Here is a 15,678-nt window from a genome sequence, read left to right on the forward strand (position 1 = left end):
GTGGGTGGCTGCAGTTCTTGAAACGGCCCCTTCCTCTCCCCAGGGTCCTTCGTCAGGCTCCCGAGCCCCACACCACTGTCACACAGGCTGGGCTTTGCTCGTCCTGAGAGGAGGGGACAGACTGGGCAGAGCCTAGCTGTGGCCCAGGCCTGGCTGGTGCTAAAGCCTTTCCTCTGCCCGGGTCCCGGCTTCGCTAGGAGGCGTGGGGCTGGTGACTGACCTCTCCTCCAGAGCAGAGCTCCTGCCGACCCAGGGCAGGGACCGCAGGTGGGCCACATGCTGGGTGGGGGCTGGGCACACAGCAGGTGCTCCGTGAGTGGGGAGGTTTTTCCAGCCTCCCTGGTGCTCCAGAGGAATCCTTCCGGAGCTGCAGCCCTGGTCCCGGGGTCCTTGACCCTCTGGCAGAGTTGCTGCCATCTTTGGGGAGGCCCGGAGCCTCCTGGGGGAGGGAGTCTTGGATGCCGGGGTCCCCACCTCACGTGGCCCATGCGTGGACAGCATGCTGTCCTGCCGGTCTGGTGGGGGGGGGGCAGGGCACCCCGGGAGAGGGTGAGTGGGTGGGTGACACCCCCCACAACAAACCTGGCTGTGGCCTCACGGTCCCCACTCTGCAGATGAGTAAGTGGGGTTGGAAAGGTCGTGGTAAGTGGCTGCCCCCGGGACCCGTGCCCTTGGCTGTGTCCCAACTGCCACACCTTTTGGGCCCATTTAGGTGTTTTACAGGGTTGAAGTTGTCCTATTTGTTACCCGCTGCGGGCCTCAGGGGGACCCTAAACTCTGCTTTCGGGGTGACCTGCCCTCTTCATGTGTGTGTGTGTGCCGAGGGCCCCCCGGCTCTGCACGGACCTCCCCAACCCTGTCGGGAAAGCCGGGGTGTCAGATTCTTCCCTGTCACCTGACCCTCCATCAGAGGACGTGGGTCTCCCCCGCTGGACCGTGAGCTCCTTGAGGGGGGGCTCGGGCTCGGGCCATCTTTGCAGGTGCCTGTCGCACCTGGCCAGCGAGCGCTGGGAGGCCAGGGGCCGACCATGATGCTCCCTGCCCTGCCCTTGCTGTCTCACTCGGAGCCAGCGGGGCGGGATCTGCTGGAGGGTGCTGTCTGGGGTCTGGCTCGGTCTGGTCGCGCTCTGCCCTCTGGAGGCTGAGCCAGCCCAGGGGGCGGTGCCTGGAGCGGAGGCCCTGGGGGCGGAGCGGGGCGGGGCCAGGGAGGCCTCGCTAATCTGGGCCGTCCCTGCCCCTGGAGCCTGTGTCACCGCTTCTGAGGGGGCGGGAGCTTTGCTGGGGGTGGGGCAGGAACCCTAAAGAACGGGAGGACGGGCACTTGGAGCAGGAAGGCTCGCACAGAAATGCCGCCCGATGGTGGTAACGGGGACTCTGGAGCTTGCCGCGGGGGCCCAGGTCTCACACCCGTGGTCTCCTTCGCTAATGGCCCCATTTGAGAGCTGGAGGGGCCGGCACAGAGAGGTGAGGTGGCTCAGGAAAGATCACACAGCCAGAGAGATGTGAGGCTGGGTGATTAGAGAGGCCACTGTCACCCAGGGCCTTGGCACGTCTGCATCAGCCTTGGTGGCCTGAACAGGCCTCTGGGTTCCTCCCAGAGGCAGGAAGGGCAGAGTCTGGAGCGTGACCCATGCAGCCCCGGGTCCAGCCCTTTGTGTCTGCTCTGCGTCCCCCTGGAGCTGCAGGACCCCTTGTCTTCTGGCAGAGAGCCGAGGAGGTGCTGGAGGTGTGGGGGGGGGCCCCCGTCCGAGCAGGTGGCGCTCCTGGGGCTGGGGCGCCGTAGTTCTGTGCGTGTGTGGCCTAGGCCGGGGGTTGCCGCCCGTATGCCTGGTCGGTGGGTGTCTGCGGGCTGCTCCTCCTGAGGGGCCTGGGGTGGGGGTGGGGTGCGGCTTGGCAGGGGGAGAGGAGGGAAGAAACCCAGGGCTTAGAACCAAGTGCGGGCCAGGCGCACCGGAGAGGGGCCGTGGCCGGGCAGGGATGGGCCTGAGAGGTTGGCAGGGAGAGCCCACGGTGTCTGTCCCAGCACAGCCGTGGGTCCGGGGTCTCGTTTAGAGAAGCAGCCGGAGAAGGCAGGGGCCCCAGAACGGACAGGCCCCGAGGCAGGTCACTGCGTCCTCCCTCTTCCCAGCGTGTGACTGTGGAATCCCTCTTTGTCCTATGTGCTCTGATCCCAGACCTAAAACACATTAACCTTACTGCTGTGTCAGAAAGTGGACTGCGGGTTTACCAACTCTCACCAAATCTGAGTGCGGCCTGTGCTGCCAGAGTCGTTGCTGGTGTCCCAGCTTACACACCCCAGAGAGGTCTGTGTCCTGTCCCTACTCCCCGCCCCCCCACCCCCGGCACTCTACAGTTAGCTGTGGCCACAGAGGGACAGAGGAACTGTCAGGTGGCGTTGGCACATTGGGACCTTGCCCATAAGTGCGGGCCCCACCGGGGGGGCAGGGACCATATCCCTCATCCAAGAGTCCCCACCACTTGGCTGAGGGCATTTCGGTGTGCTTGAGGAGGTGATGCCTGCCCACCTGAGTCCCCCCCCCGCCCCCCGCACCCGGGACCCTTGACCTGGGGCGTGAGGCCACCTCCCCGTCCTCCTGCCAGCAGACTTAGTTGACAGATGAGCTTCCTTTTAAGTTAGGCAAGAGTGTATTTTCTCAATAGTTGGCTGCCTAATTGTGTGATTGCTGGGTGAGTTGCTGGCCCTGAGTCCTAGCAAGAAAGGTCAGCCGTGGCCTCGCTTAGAGCTAACACGGTCATTCACAACCAGGTTCATGTTCTCTCCGGGATCTTTTTACCATTCCGATTGGGAACCACGTCGGTTACACCTGCAGGAGCCCCGAATTCGGAGCGGGATTTCCATCTTGAGCGTCACTGACTCGCGTGCCTTCCGTCTGTGGGGACCAGCCTGTGGCCCGTTCCCCTGCGCGTAGAGGCTGGCCCTGCTGCGTCCCAAACATGCTGGGGATAAAAAGAGCCTGTTATGACCCATTTATAAAGTATTTCAGAATCACCTACATGAATGTTTTGTCCTAAATTCTGTGTAATTAGGAGAGAGAAACCCTACTCCGTGATTATTTTCGAGCACCAGAATAACCTAGATGAGAAACCTCTCCGTGTAGGTTTTCTCAAAAGAAGCCATTTTAACAAAAAACATAAAAGGAGTTGATTTTATCTACACTGTTGTCTCAAAGGCTGGGAAATAGCGTGTCTCCTTAAGGACCCTGCAAAGCCTTGCTGACGGCTATGTGGTTTGCAGAGCCTTTCATTTACCAGCAGCGAAAGGTAACCTTCCGGAAGTGTTTACAGAATCCTCGTGAATCCTGGCTGGTGAGCCATGGCCGGCTTCCCACCTGCCCAGCTTCCCCCCCCCCACCCCCCTCAAACCTCAGCTGAAGCCAGAAGCTGAACAGGCCCTTCTGGCTGTGACAGCCGTGGTGTGAGGTGCTGGGGTGGGTGAGGTTGGATGAGGAGGGGAATTTGCCGCTCTTGTCCATTTAGGGAATGTTCCTTGAGCGCCTCTCATGGGGGGCTCCCCTGCTGCTTGCAGAAGGCAGCTTGGGGGCCGCGTGGAGCACCCTTTGCTGGGGAGGCAGGTGTGGGGCTGAGTTTCTGGGGTAGCGTGTATGGGGCTGGGAGAGACCTTTAGGAAGGGAGACTTGTGGGCCGGATCTTTTTCTCTTTTCGGGGCCCCAGGCTCACAGACCTGGAGGAATCCTGGCCCTTGGAGCCGCCCGCAGCAGTCACGCAGCACCCTCTTGTCTGCTCACTCAGTTATTTCCAACGTGAGAGGTGCCCTCGAGCTCGCCAGCAAAGCAGGAGCGGGGACGGACCTTGATGATAACCCCCGAGTAACAAGGTTCTCCCAGCGGGAGATCAGCTCCCGGGTTGCCCGTTTCCTGGGGGAGGCCTTTCTTGGGCCCGCACCACACTGTCTTGTGTCGGTAGGGCCGGACATCTGCCCGGGGCGTCCCTCCTCCCTGACCCTCTTCTTGTGGCTGAACCTTGAAGGTAGAAGTGGTCTGGGCAGAGCGGGGGCTGGGGAGGCGACACCTGAGGAGCATTCTTGGCTGGGGCAGGTATGAAAGCACCCAGGTGTGAGGGACACGGTGTGCTCAGGACGGGTGGGGCACAGGGGAGAGGCCAGAGGTGGCCAGAGGAGAGCTGGGGTGAGGGAGGTGGGGGAGTGAGGAGCCTCTGGTGGTGGTGGGGTAAGCCCCGCTGACGGCAGGTGTTTCCAGAAGTTTCAGGTGTGGGAACGGCCTGGGATGGGAGAGGGGCCCCTGAGGCTGGGGCCACCCTGCGGTGAAGGGGAAGATCGGAGCCCCCCGCGACCCTGGGGGTGTCCTGGGGCCGGGAGGGGGCCCCCATGAGACGAAGCATTGAGGGATGGGGGTTGTGAGCCCCTCCCTGCGTGTGGCCGGCAGACCAGGCCCAGAAGAACCTGCCCTGCAGCCGAGGGGCGTGACCAGGCTGTTGGCAGGCTCCTGGGAAGTGAGGGGGCAGAGGGGCACCAAGTGGGGAGACCCTGCCTTTGGGCTCAATGCCTCGGGTTTCCAGAACAACCCTGGCGGTGACGTGGGGGAAACTGGCCTTCAGGACAGGGTTTTCTCGTGGTTGCCTTGGAGAGTGGTACCTCTTCTGACCTCGGTGTCCTGGGCTGTGAACCTGCCTTTATCGAGGGGTTTCCCTACCCTTGGGACCCTTGTCTTACAGCCTCGGGGTAGGTGCTGGCTGTGCCCCTGACACCGGGTCGTGAAGGTGGTGGGGTCCCCGCGTGGAGGACCTGGAGAGGAAAACAGGCTCCCGTCAGGCAGCTCAGCCCCTGGCCAGGGTTGGCCGCCCTGTCCTGTGTTGACCCCCACCCCCCCACACCCACACCCCTGCCCAGACCGCCCTGGCGGCTGCCCCCCGCAAGCCATCAGGAATCATCGAGGGGCCCCTGCACCTTTCGAGGGGCCGAGATTGGCACGGAGGTGGGGACGGTGGCTAGTGTCCACAGCCAGCGGGCGAGCCGGCCCCTCCGGCTCTCCTGTCCTTACATCTGGCGCTCCTTCTCCCTCTGTCCCCATGGTGGGCTCTCCCAAGGAGCTGGAAAGGACCGAGCCCGGTCCGGGCCTCGCAGTGGGTCGGCATGAGCCTGCGGTCCTGCGGAGAGGGCCCGGCCACCCCCGTGTTCTCCTTGGTTGGAATGCGGACCCAGTGCAGCAGGTGGATGGACTTTATCCGAAGGCAGTTGGTGGAGGCTGTGGAATGCTTGTGCGCAGGTGCAGCCCTCCAGGGGGCGAGGTCAGGGGTGACGTACCTGCAGGTTCCTCCCCGCTGCTTCTTCCTGAACTGTCCGGGGGGACGTGGAGCGGGGACCCAGGCTGGGAGTCCGACCGGTTAAATGGCCCGGTCGAGCCCGGGGCTCTCAGTTTCTGTCGGTGTGGGTGTGCTGGGGCTGAGTGACCCTGGCCAGCCTTTCCGGCAGGGTCAGCTGTGTCACAGCAGAGGGACTCTGACCGCCTTCTGTGTGGGTGGAGCCGGGCCGAGCGGTGAGTGAGGTGGGGGCTGCCGACGGCCCTTGTCTTCCCAGCGAACCAGTTGACCGGATCTTGTTTCCTTTTGCGCCCTGGGGGTCAGGCCCGAGCAGGCGGCCTTCCGTTCCCTTGAGCCTTTCCCACTGTCCCCGAGGTCTTGGGATCGGGATCGTGTCAGCTGCTGTCCCCGGCAGAATGGGAAACCACCCTCCTGGGCTGTGCCGACCTGTCAGTCCGGATCGGCCAGGTCTCCGAGGAGCCTGCCGCTCTCGGTGAGGCCTGCCCTCCCCCGGGAATCCACCGCCAGACCTTTGGACCCTGGTCGGGACGGGGGCTCTCCGTTGGGATCGCGGAGCTTGGTGCCGGAAGCTGGACCGGGGCGGCCCTGTGGCTGTGCCACGTGGGCACGGGCGGCGCGGGTCCTGGCGGAAGGGCCTTCACGGAGCCAGGCTGTGGCGGGAGCCCCACGGCGGGTGGGGACGAGGTGATGCGGTGAGCGGGGCCTCCCCTGGACCTGAGGGGCTCTGCTGAGTGGCGTCTCTCGCGTTTGCTGCGACCTGCCCGCAGCGTCGTAAGGAGGACAGAAACCAGTGCGGTGCAGGTTCCTGTTTGAGGGCAAGTTCGCGTGGAATGTGGGTTTCTGCCTGTTCTCTGCTCGCACGGGCTGCCTCTCAGGTGCGAAGGCAGCCTGTTCCGATCAGCTGCGTTTTTCTGGTTCAGGGTTTGGCAGTAGACCCTTTTCCTGGGCCGAACTTTGGCGAGAATTCTAGCCAGAAGTTGGGGTGTCTTCTGCTCCGGTAAGCCGAGGCCAGGGCTGTGGCCGTGGAGGGGCCGGAGGGGTCCTCTCGCTCCTCAGCTGCTGCTGCCTGGGGATTCCAGTCATGGAAGGTGCCGGACATCCTCTGGCCCGCATCCTGACGGGACCCTTTAAGTGGCTCCCCGCCCCCGACCTCAAGAGATGAAATGCTGGTTACTGGTCTGATTTGCAGGTGCTCGATTCTGGCTGCCCGAGGAGGCCCGGGTCGCTGGGGTCCGGTCGGCTGAGCGGTGGGGCCCCCCTGGGGCAGGAGGAGCCCCTGTGGTCCGATGGGGACGTGAGGGAGTGGTGCATCTGTGACTTCCTCTGAGGGCAGGCGAAGCTGATGTGGGACAGAGGAGCTGCAGGGCGCAGGCCCTTATCAGCTGTGCCGGAACTGAAGAGAAGCAGGGTGGGGGGGGAGGGGGCACAGGGGTGAGTTGGGAAGGTGAGCTTCACAGGGTGGGCCTGGTGGGTGGGCCAGGGTTCCGGCACCTGCTATGCTGCCCCCAGAGCCCCGAGGAGGCAGGGCCGTCAAGCAGGAGGGGGGTCTCCGGGAGGGGGCTGTCACAGAGGGAGTGTGGGGACAAAGCTGACCGAGATGTGGGGTCCGGGGTTGGGACGGCACGAGATTTGGGGAGAAGCCCCCGCACAGGACACGTCGGCGTTTGGAAGCTGGGTCCACAGATGGGGGCTGGACATTCGTGCTCTGGAGCGCCCTGGACCCAGTGGCGGGGCCTGGGTGTTAGTGGTCGCGTTACTGATTCTGGAGCCTGGGGATGCGATGGCTTTTCAGACTTTGAGCCGTTTTCCTCATCGTTGTGCTTTCGGATATTGTTCCCCCCACCACCGCCAACCCCCCCCCGTGTTCTCTGTGGAAGGAGACGAGAGCATTGCCTCAGATCAGCTCCATCTGGCGTCACGGCCACGCGGGCCGACGGATCCTGTCCCGTTTGTTGCAGCTGAAGCAAATGCACGGTTGAGGTTTTAATGCCCTTTGCAGAAAAGTGACCTTGGAAGCCTTTTCCCAGGAGGGGCCCCCCTTCGGGAGCGATGCAGGAGGACCCCGGGCCCCTCTTGCTCCCCCAGTGCTGCCTTCTCCCTGTAGATCGAGCGCAAAGCCCATCTTAACCCGAAAGGCACCGGGGAACGTTCGCTGTTTACAGAAGCAGGTTGTGGAAGGGCCCTGCGGACGGGCGGGCCCTGCGGTGCTGGCATCATTCCTTCTCGAGTGGCCGTGAAATGGACTGATCCACGTCTGGTTCCAGCTTGTGAACGGTGCCCGCAGGTGTCCCCCAGATGCTGCCTCCTCCTCCTGGTCTCTCAGTGGCGGGACCGTAGGTCACCGTCAAGGGGGACAGAAGGTGTCCCCCACGTGCAGCATCCCAGGCTTGCCTCGTCCGCCCAGCAGGGCGGGGTCTGCCGCAGCCTCGTTTCTGCACGGGGGCACCTTTGCCGCTCGGGTCCTCGGGTGTGGAGTGTGGAGCTGGTGGCCTGGTACGCTCAGGCCCGTGTGTCTGGTTCCCCTTCTGTTCGTTTCCCTCCCGGCCACCCGTCCCTTCTGCTTTACCTGCGTTCGATTCCTTCCCCCGGGAAGGCAGCACCCGTGTGCTCCTGGGACCAAAAAGGCTCTGATTTGCCTGCTGAGTTGCAGTCTGTGGGTGGAGGGGGGTCGGGAGACGGGCTGCTGGGCGCGGAGAACCACAGAGGCCGTGCGTGCTGGGCTTCAGAGGCAGAGTGGGTGTGCACAAGGCAGGGGTGCAAGGCGGTGTACGTGTGCACGTTCACGCAGGTGTGTGAGCCCAGGTGTCCCAGGGCCCGTGTGCCTGGACCGAGAGACACCTGTGGATGAGGACTTCAGGGAGGGCTTCCTGGAGCAGGAGGCGTCTGTGGCCCCTGAAAGTCGCACAGCAGCCAGAGAGAGGCAGGGAGGGTGTTTGTGAGCAGATGGGGTGGGAAAGAGGACGTGTGCGTGGGGACTCCTCTGGCCTGAACCCCAAGGGGGAGGGCAGAGGTGGAGAGAAGGGGCGAGGCGTAGCTGCTGGCCTGGCCGGGAACGGGGCGCTGCCCCTCCCTTGCTGCATGGCTCTGGGCCAAGTCTTCCTTGTAAGGTGAGGGTGCCGCTGTTGCACGCGCGGTGACACAGAGCAGACAGCGCTCAGGCCCCGTTCCCCCCCCCCCCCCGCCTCCCGTCTGCCACATGCCCTTCAGCCACATAGCCTGCCGCTTCCCCGCCGTCAGGCCTGCGGTCCAGCCTGCTGCACGTCTGGGGCCCACTCTGGTCATGCCTGCGGACACAGCTCCCTACTGGGACCCAGCTGCCACCCCTCGAGGCCTGGACTGGGGTCAGGGGGAGCCGTGGACCGACCAGCCCGCCCCTGCGCCCCTTCTCCAGGGTCACTGGGTAGGCTGGTGTCTCTCAGACCCCGTTCTCAGGACCCTTTGTAGTCTTCGGTTACGAGGCCACCAGAAGGCCCCTGTATACGTGGGTTGTCTCTTTTGCTCTTGACTTTCTGAGAAAGCACGAGCGGGGTGCCCGGGGGGCTCAGTCAGCTGGGCGTCCGACTCTTGATTTCGGTTCAGGTCATGATCCCGGGGTCGTGGGATCGAGCCCCAAGTCAGGCTCTGTGCTGAGTGTGGAGCCTGCTTGGGATTCTCTCTCTCCCCTCTGCCTCTACGCCTTCTCTCTCTCTCAAAAGAAAAAAAAAAGTAAAACTAAGAAATCTAAAGGTATTCCAGAAACTGCCAACTATAAACCCATTCCGTGTTTACATAAATAGCTTATTCTTATTAAAAAAACAAAATCACCGTGTCCCCCCCCCCCCCCACTCCACAAAAAGGAAAGCTGTGGGGGCACTGGCAGCTTAAGTTACGTGTCACATGCCCCTTTTGCCATGTTGTCTCTCCGTGGGCCGCCTGAGGACGAGCGTGCAAAAGCAAATGTGGCCTATTTTTGACCTCATGGGTCCCCCCAGAAGAGGTTCCTGAGCCACGCTCCGAGAACTGCTTGTTTGGCTTTGGGAGAGATTTCCCTGAAGTGGTGAATGAAGGTTCTTGTTCCCGTTTTTTTCTGTTTTATTTAAAGTCCTTCCTTTATTTAAAATAATTTTAAAATGTCCTTTGCTGTGGAATAGTCAACACCTTCAGGATCCAAAAGGGGTTGAAGCTTAGGATGAGTCTCCAGTGCCTCCTTTCTCCTCCCCTCTCCCTCCCCTCCCCTCCCCCCCTTCCGCTTCCTTTCCCCTCCTCCCCTCCCCCTTCCTCCCCTCCCCCTTCCTCCCCTCCCCCCTCCTCCTTTTCCCTCCTCCTTATCCCCTTTCCCCTTCTTCCCTGTCCCTTTTTCCCCTCCTCCCTCCTACCATCCCCACCCTCTCCACCCCTCTCCCTTCCCCCTCTCCCTTCCCCCCTCCCCCCTTTACTCCAGTGCTGGATGGCGGATGGCTTGGGCGCACTGGCAGATAGCAGTCAGCCCAGGCTGGGAGGCCTCCCGCAGGATTTGAAGGGTCCTCCTCCTTGCTCAGGCTGTGGGGGCTCCCTTGCGTGGCTGTCCCCCGTGGGTGGACCTGAGGGTGCATCCAGCCTCGTTTCACTGTCACAAAAACGATGTGGCAACGAAATGACCTTGCCTCTACATCATTTTGCAAGTATGAGTAGGAGACTTTTCCCGTAAGGATAGTGGATGTTGCAAAATTGCCCTCCGTGCCCCCCACTGAGTAGGGGCCCCGGCTTCCTTGTTCCCACGCCCACCCGCTGCATGTTTGCTGGTCTGTTAGGGAAAAGGGTTTCTCAGGGTTGCTCATGGAACTTTAACTTGTGTTTCTCTCTTTATAAGTGGAGATTAATCATCTTTCCATAGGTCAGAGGACTGTCTGCCTTTTTCGTGAGCTCTCTGCGTCTTTGGCCCATTTTTCTGCTGGGCTGTTTATCAGTCTTAGACAAATTAATCCTCTGTAGTATGTGTTGCAAATATTTTCTCCTAGATTATCATTTGTTTGACTACTTAGGTTTTTGCCTTGCAAGTTTGTTTTTTACCATAATCTGTGTTCTTCCGGTGATACACGTCTTGCTTGGAAAGGCCCCGTCCAGTCCTGAGGTCCTGGACCCTCCTGCCCCCCACCCTCACCCACCCCCCGCCTCTACATGGATGCTGTCCTTGTTTTCCGTGCACATCTTTGGTCCATTTGAGTGTATTTGGGGAAGGCATGAGGTGTGGCTTTGACATTACCTCCTTCCACACAGCCGCCCGGATATCCCCACGTCCTTTGTTGGATAGCGTGTCCCTTCCCCCTGATGTCAGATGCTCCTTGGATCCCGCTGGAGGCTGGGACATTGTAGAACGGCTGTAGCCCCAGCATGTTCCATCATGTGGTGGAGCTGGTCACCCTCATTACTCCTGCTTTCCAGAATTTTCTGGGTTATTCTGGGTTTGTCTGTTTCTCCTTATGAACCTTAGCCTTAGCTCATTTTGCTTCCTCTGAAGTCTTTTTGTAATATTTTTAGGGGAATCACATTAGATTTATAGGTTATTTTAGAGAGTTTTGCTCATGCTGTCTCTCCTTGTATGTTTATGTATAACCACGATGAAGTATACATAATACGATAAGTGTGATATACTACGTACAAGGTGATAAAACACATATAACGTAAAACATGCCATTTTGACCATTTCTGAGCGTGCAGTTTGGTGGCATTCGGTACATTCAGTGTTGAGCGACCAACACTCCATCATGTCCAGGATGTTTTCATCTTCCCAAACCAAAGCCCTGTCCCCATGAAACACGAACTCTCCGTTCCCGTCCTCTGCCCCGGGGGCCTTCATCTACCTTCTGTAGCTATGGATGTGAGTCTTACAGGGACCATAGGAGCAGAATCGTGCCGAATTAGTCCTTTTGTGCCTGGCTTCCTTCACTGAGCACGGCGTCCTCAAGGTCCATCCGGGTCGTAGCCCATGTCAGCACCCCATCGCGTGTATGAGGGATACTGCTCTGTGCGTGTCAACCACAGTGTGTTTGTCCGCCGTCCGGATCCCGCCGAGCCCCGGTGTGGGTACTTCGGGTGCATACCCAGAAGCAGGACCTCCGGGTCCTATGGTCGTCCTGTGTTTGTCTTCTCAGGACCCGCTGCTGTTTTTCGTGGCCTCCAGGGTGTAGTTTGCACTCCCTGGCCTCGGTGTTTGCTTGGGAATCCGGTAAATGGACAGCTCTGAGCCTGGCTGCCCTGAGGCCCCAGGCAGGTCCGTGAGCCATCGCCCTGCACCTCAGGGCACCTTGTGCCCTGCCTTCCATCTTCCCCTGTCATGGCTGTGAGTCCCTCTCAGCTGCGTCCCCCTCCATGTAGAAGGGGTCGCCTCAGTCACAAGCAGCCGATATGCACGAAGTCCTTAGTGCGGGCCTGGCCCAGAGACGGGCGTGCAGGAGCCGGGGTCCAGCCTCCCGGAGGCCGGCATGTGGGATTGGGTTGGGGGGGTGGTGTGGGAAGGGGTCAAGTCCGTGGGCCCAGTGCAGTGTGCTTCTCAGTGCGGCTGCTGCGGGCGGCGAGGCTCCCGGGTGCTCCCTGTGCCGTGAGTCCTCTCGGGCCAGGCTGCCCTCCCTACCCAGGACGGTCCCCACCTGGCCTCAACATGCTCCCCGTCTGTGCTCCCTTTCCCTGGGGTGCCTTCCTCTGCAGCTCAGAACGGCCTTCCCTGGCCGGTGGGGCCTGTGCCCCGCCTGCCCGGCTCCTCCGTTCTGTGGTTAGGAAGTTCCTGCGCGGTGGGCACGCCTCCTCTGCATTCCTGCATCTGGTACATAGTAGGTGCTTATTAAACACCGGCCGAGCGCCCGCTCGTTGCCGTCCCTCCGAGCATCTGGCGTGTGGCTCTGCCCCGCGATGCAGCTGCAGGGCGACAGTGTGCACGCCAGGACCCGGGCCGCGTGCCAGACCTGCTGCGCGGCTGTGTCTTTGCCCTGCGGAGCCCCCCTGCCGCCTGGCAGCGGGGACACTCAGAGACCCAACCGTCCGTCCATCGGCCACACGGCGCTGGGCAGTTACCTGGGCGCCCGGCGCAAAGACGACTCTGAGGGTTCGGGTGTTTTGTGGGTTTTCTAATATTTTCTTTCCGTGGCCGCGGCGTGAGTGCCAGCCCGCACGTCTGCGCCAGGCCTGCCCCGGGCAGGGCTGTGAGCCTTTCTGGGCTGGCTGAGCAGGAAACGCGGGTTCCACCTTCTCGCTGTGTGTTGTCAGACACAGAAAACCTTTTGGGGCATGTGGCGCTTGAACCCTCTGCCCGGGGCCTGGTCTGCAGGGGAGGGGTCTGGCGTGGGGGAGCCGAGATGAAACAAGAAAAACAAAGGTGCCTCTGGACAGGTGCCTTTTTCGCCTGAGGGCTGTTTACCTTGGCTCTGGATTTGCCTGGGGACTAGGAAGTTCTTTAAAATGCACCTCACCCACCTGGAAGCAGGTGACACCAGGTGATGGCCAGGTGACAGCCCTGTTAGGTCTCCTGCTCTGGGGAGGGGACAGTGGGGGACGGTGGTTGGAGAGCCTTCGTGTGGGGAGGGGACAGTGCACAGTCAGAAGTGTGGACTGGATGTTGCAGGCGGGAGCCGGGGCCCGGGGCTGGCTCCTGGAGTTTTCACTGTGCTCTCTGTCACTGCGGAGCAAAGGACACTGCCCTGAGACCCAGGGGGTGGCCTTCCGGGGTGGTCAGTGCTTTTGGCTGGTGGCCGCTCGCAGCTGGCTGTCCTTCCAGCCAGCCCCGCTGCCTCAGGAGGGATATGGGGGACGGGGGAGAAGCCCCCGGCACCCGACCCAGGTGCACAGAGATGTGTCGGTTTCCCTCACCAAGATCCTTCTAGATCTCGTCTAGAGACCGCCCAGGCTGCCCCGGTGTCGCCATGGATGACCCCTCGCCCCTCACCTCTTTCCTTAAGAAGACTGGATGGTGATGGGGACATGCACCAGTCAGTGTGTGATGCTCAGGAAACGGGACCCCAGTGCTTAGGGAGGGCCCGGGCGCCCCGCTACTGGGCCAGTAAGTGCCGTGACCGTTTTGAGAGTTTTTGGTCTGCTGGGCACTTATCGCCGTAGGACAAGGGACGCTAGGGCATGGCCCGTGGCCAGACCTAGCCCACTGGCCTGCAGCCACACCCATCCGGTGGCACGGCGGAGCTGAGAAGTTCTGACAGGCCACGCAGCCCGCCGAGCCCCAGACATTTCCTACCTGGCCCCTTACAGAACAGGATCGCCCGCCCCCCGCGTGTTGCCTGGTGAGACGCAGTTGGAGAACAGCCCTTTTGCAGACAGCTGCGAGCCACGCCCCTTTGTGCTTTCAGGAACTTGGGCCAGGGCCATGGCAGGAAGTCATGACTGGTGCCCGGACTCTGGAAGGTGGTTCCTACCGGCAGCCTCACTGGCTGGGTCTTCCCAGGTCCCGGTTGCTAAGGACAGTGGAGGGAATTGAAATAAATCTGTGTGTGTGTTTAGTAGCTCATTCTGTTTGCTTACACGACACAGAGGTTTTTGTCTACCTGCTCCTAAACTTTAGGTTTTTTCGCTGGCTTTGTTTTGCTTAAATAAACATCTGTGTGGCCACTCAGCCAGGCTCCCCACTCGGTCTCCTAGGCAGAGGGGCCTGTGGGCTGTCCTGCAGTAAGGGATGCATTAATAGAGGTATGTGCCAGGGAGGGCTGATAGCTGGGCCCATCTGGGGTTAGGGCAAGCACAGGCTCTCAAGTCCAGTGAGGTTGGTTTCTGTTTCTGATGTGCCACTTCCCTCTCATCCTGTTTCCCCGGCCTCAGTTTCTCCTTCTGTCAGTTGGTTTAACAATAGAATTATTGTTTCAGCATTGTGACCGGGAAGTATGACACCTGGGATACGAGAGCTTGTCATTTTTGCCTGAGATTTGGGGCCCTGCACAGATTTTGGGGTGCACAGGAGGCCTGGGGCTCGTCCTTCCCTGTGTCGGTGCCCTGTGAACATTCCACGGGAGGTGTTCTGACCCCCTGCCTGGGGCTGTCCGGGTCCTGTGCTGTGTGCACCTGGGCTGAGGCCCAGATGCCTGGAGATGGGCCCCCGGATGGGCCTGGCTCACACCTGTCTCTTCCTGCTACTCTAAAGCCCAGGGAGGGCAGGTCTTGACCTGAGTGGCCCTGCCTCTGTGCACCTCACCCCCGATCCTTGGGGCTGGTCCCCAGCGGGGGTCAGAGGGCGGGGGTCAGAGGGCGGGGGTCAGAGGGCGGGGGTCTGCTTTGTGCAGGGCAGGTGGCGGGGCTGAGCCTTGGTGATGGAGTGCTGGCGGGGCGGGGGGCGGCCGCGCCCTCTCCTGATCGGCCGCCTGCTGCCCGGGGCCGGGTCGGAACCCTCGCTGGAGTCTCGGGCACCGTGGCCCTGGCTTCCCACCGCGTGCGGTCTCTGCTCACCCACCGCCCGCCCCTTCCTCTCCTGCCTGTCGGGGGGGGGGGGGCATGGAAGCCGCTGCTGACTGGGGGGTCTCGGGTGTCCTGGAGCCTCTTACCCTCATCTTCCAAGTGGGGACGTCACTGCAGCGCCCCGAAGGTAAAGTGACAGTGGTGCACGTGGAGGTGGACGGAGGTGCGGGGCTAGTGACGTCTGCTAAGTGTGTTTCTGGAGAGTGGGACCTGGGGCTTTCCCGGGGTTGCTTCCACCTGCCGGGCACGACTGAATGTGATGCCCGGCAGTGCTCTGAGAAGGGAGTTCCGTTCGCACCATCACAGGAGCCGGGCACCGCGGAGGGAGGGTAACCCACCCGTGGGCACGCTGCCGTGGCCGGTGGTGTTCTCCCTGCCTGGATGGTGAGGAGAGACAGCTCGGGTCCGAGCTCAGCACAGAGCCCGCTCCCGGTGGGTGCTCCACGCGTGTGGCACGTAGGACAGTTGGGACCAATTCGGACGGGCGCGTGCCCCCTCACTGTGCCCCCACACGAGTGTGCTATGGGATGCACGAGCAGGGGTGACGTCGCTGGGGCCGGGAGCCGCGCGGCTGGGCGGGCAGGTGGTGCGGAGCCAGAGGCGGGAAGAGTGAGGTGGTCACTTGGTGGTGGCTCCGACAGCAGGAATGTCCCTGGCAGGGTCCCAGGGGCCCCGGGGAGGTCTTGACATCTGGTCGTTGGTGACCCGAGGGGGGCTGGGATGGCGGGGGTCGTGAGTGGGGTGTGGCCCGCCCCACGTGCCTCGGTGGGGTGCGCTTTGGGGCTCCCCTCCCCTCTGCCCTGTGAGCGTGCTGTCTGGGTCCCGCCTTCCAGGACTGTCTTTGGTCCCTTCAACCCTCTTGGGCTCGAAGTTTTTGCATTTTGACCTTGGCTCCCGCTCTTCGCCTCCACCCCTGGGCCCTGCTGGGGAAGAAGGGTAAGTGGGAGCGCTGAG

General features: G+C 61.8%; 1 protein-coding gene across 2 annotated transcripts in view; it reads left to right on the forward strand.

The window, feature by feature from the left end:
- The window catches only part of GRAMD4 (GRAM domain containing 4), a 72,353-nt gene that overhangs the window by 10,876 nt on the left and 45,799 nt on the right, over positions 1-15,678 (forward strand). Inside the window, exon 1 of one of the 2 annotated variants that reach the window (XM_042993555.1) lies at positions 1,318-1,464. The exons of the other annotated variant lie outside the window; for it this stretch is intronic. The gene's annotated coding sequence lies outside the window, so the exon portion shown is untranslated. Of the gene's footprint in view, positions 1-1,317; positions 1,465-15,678 lie in introns of those variants that run through there. 2 annotated transcript variants of the gene reach the window in all.

This window comes from Panthera tigris, chromosome B4 (assembly GCF_018350195.1).
Source record: "Panthera tigris isolate Pti1 chromosome B4, P.tigris_Pti1_mat1.1, whole genome shotgun sequence".
Taxonomy (NCBI): Eukaryota; Metazoa; Chordata; class Mammalia; order Carnivora; family Felidae; genus Panthera; species Panthera tigris.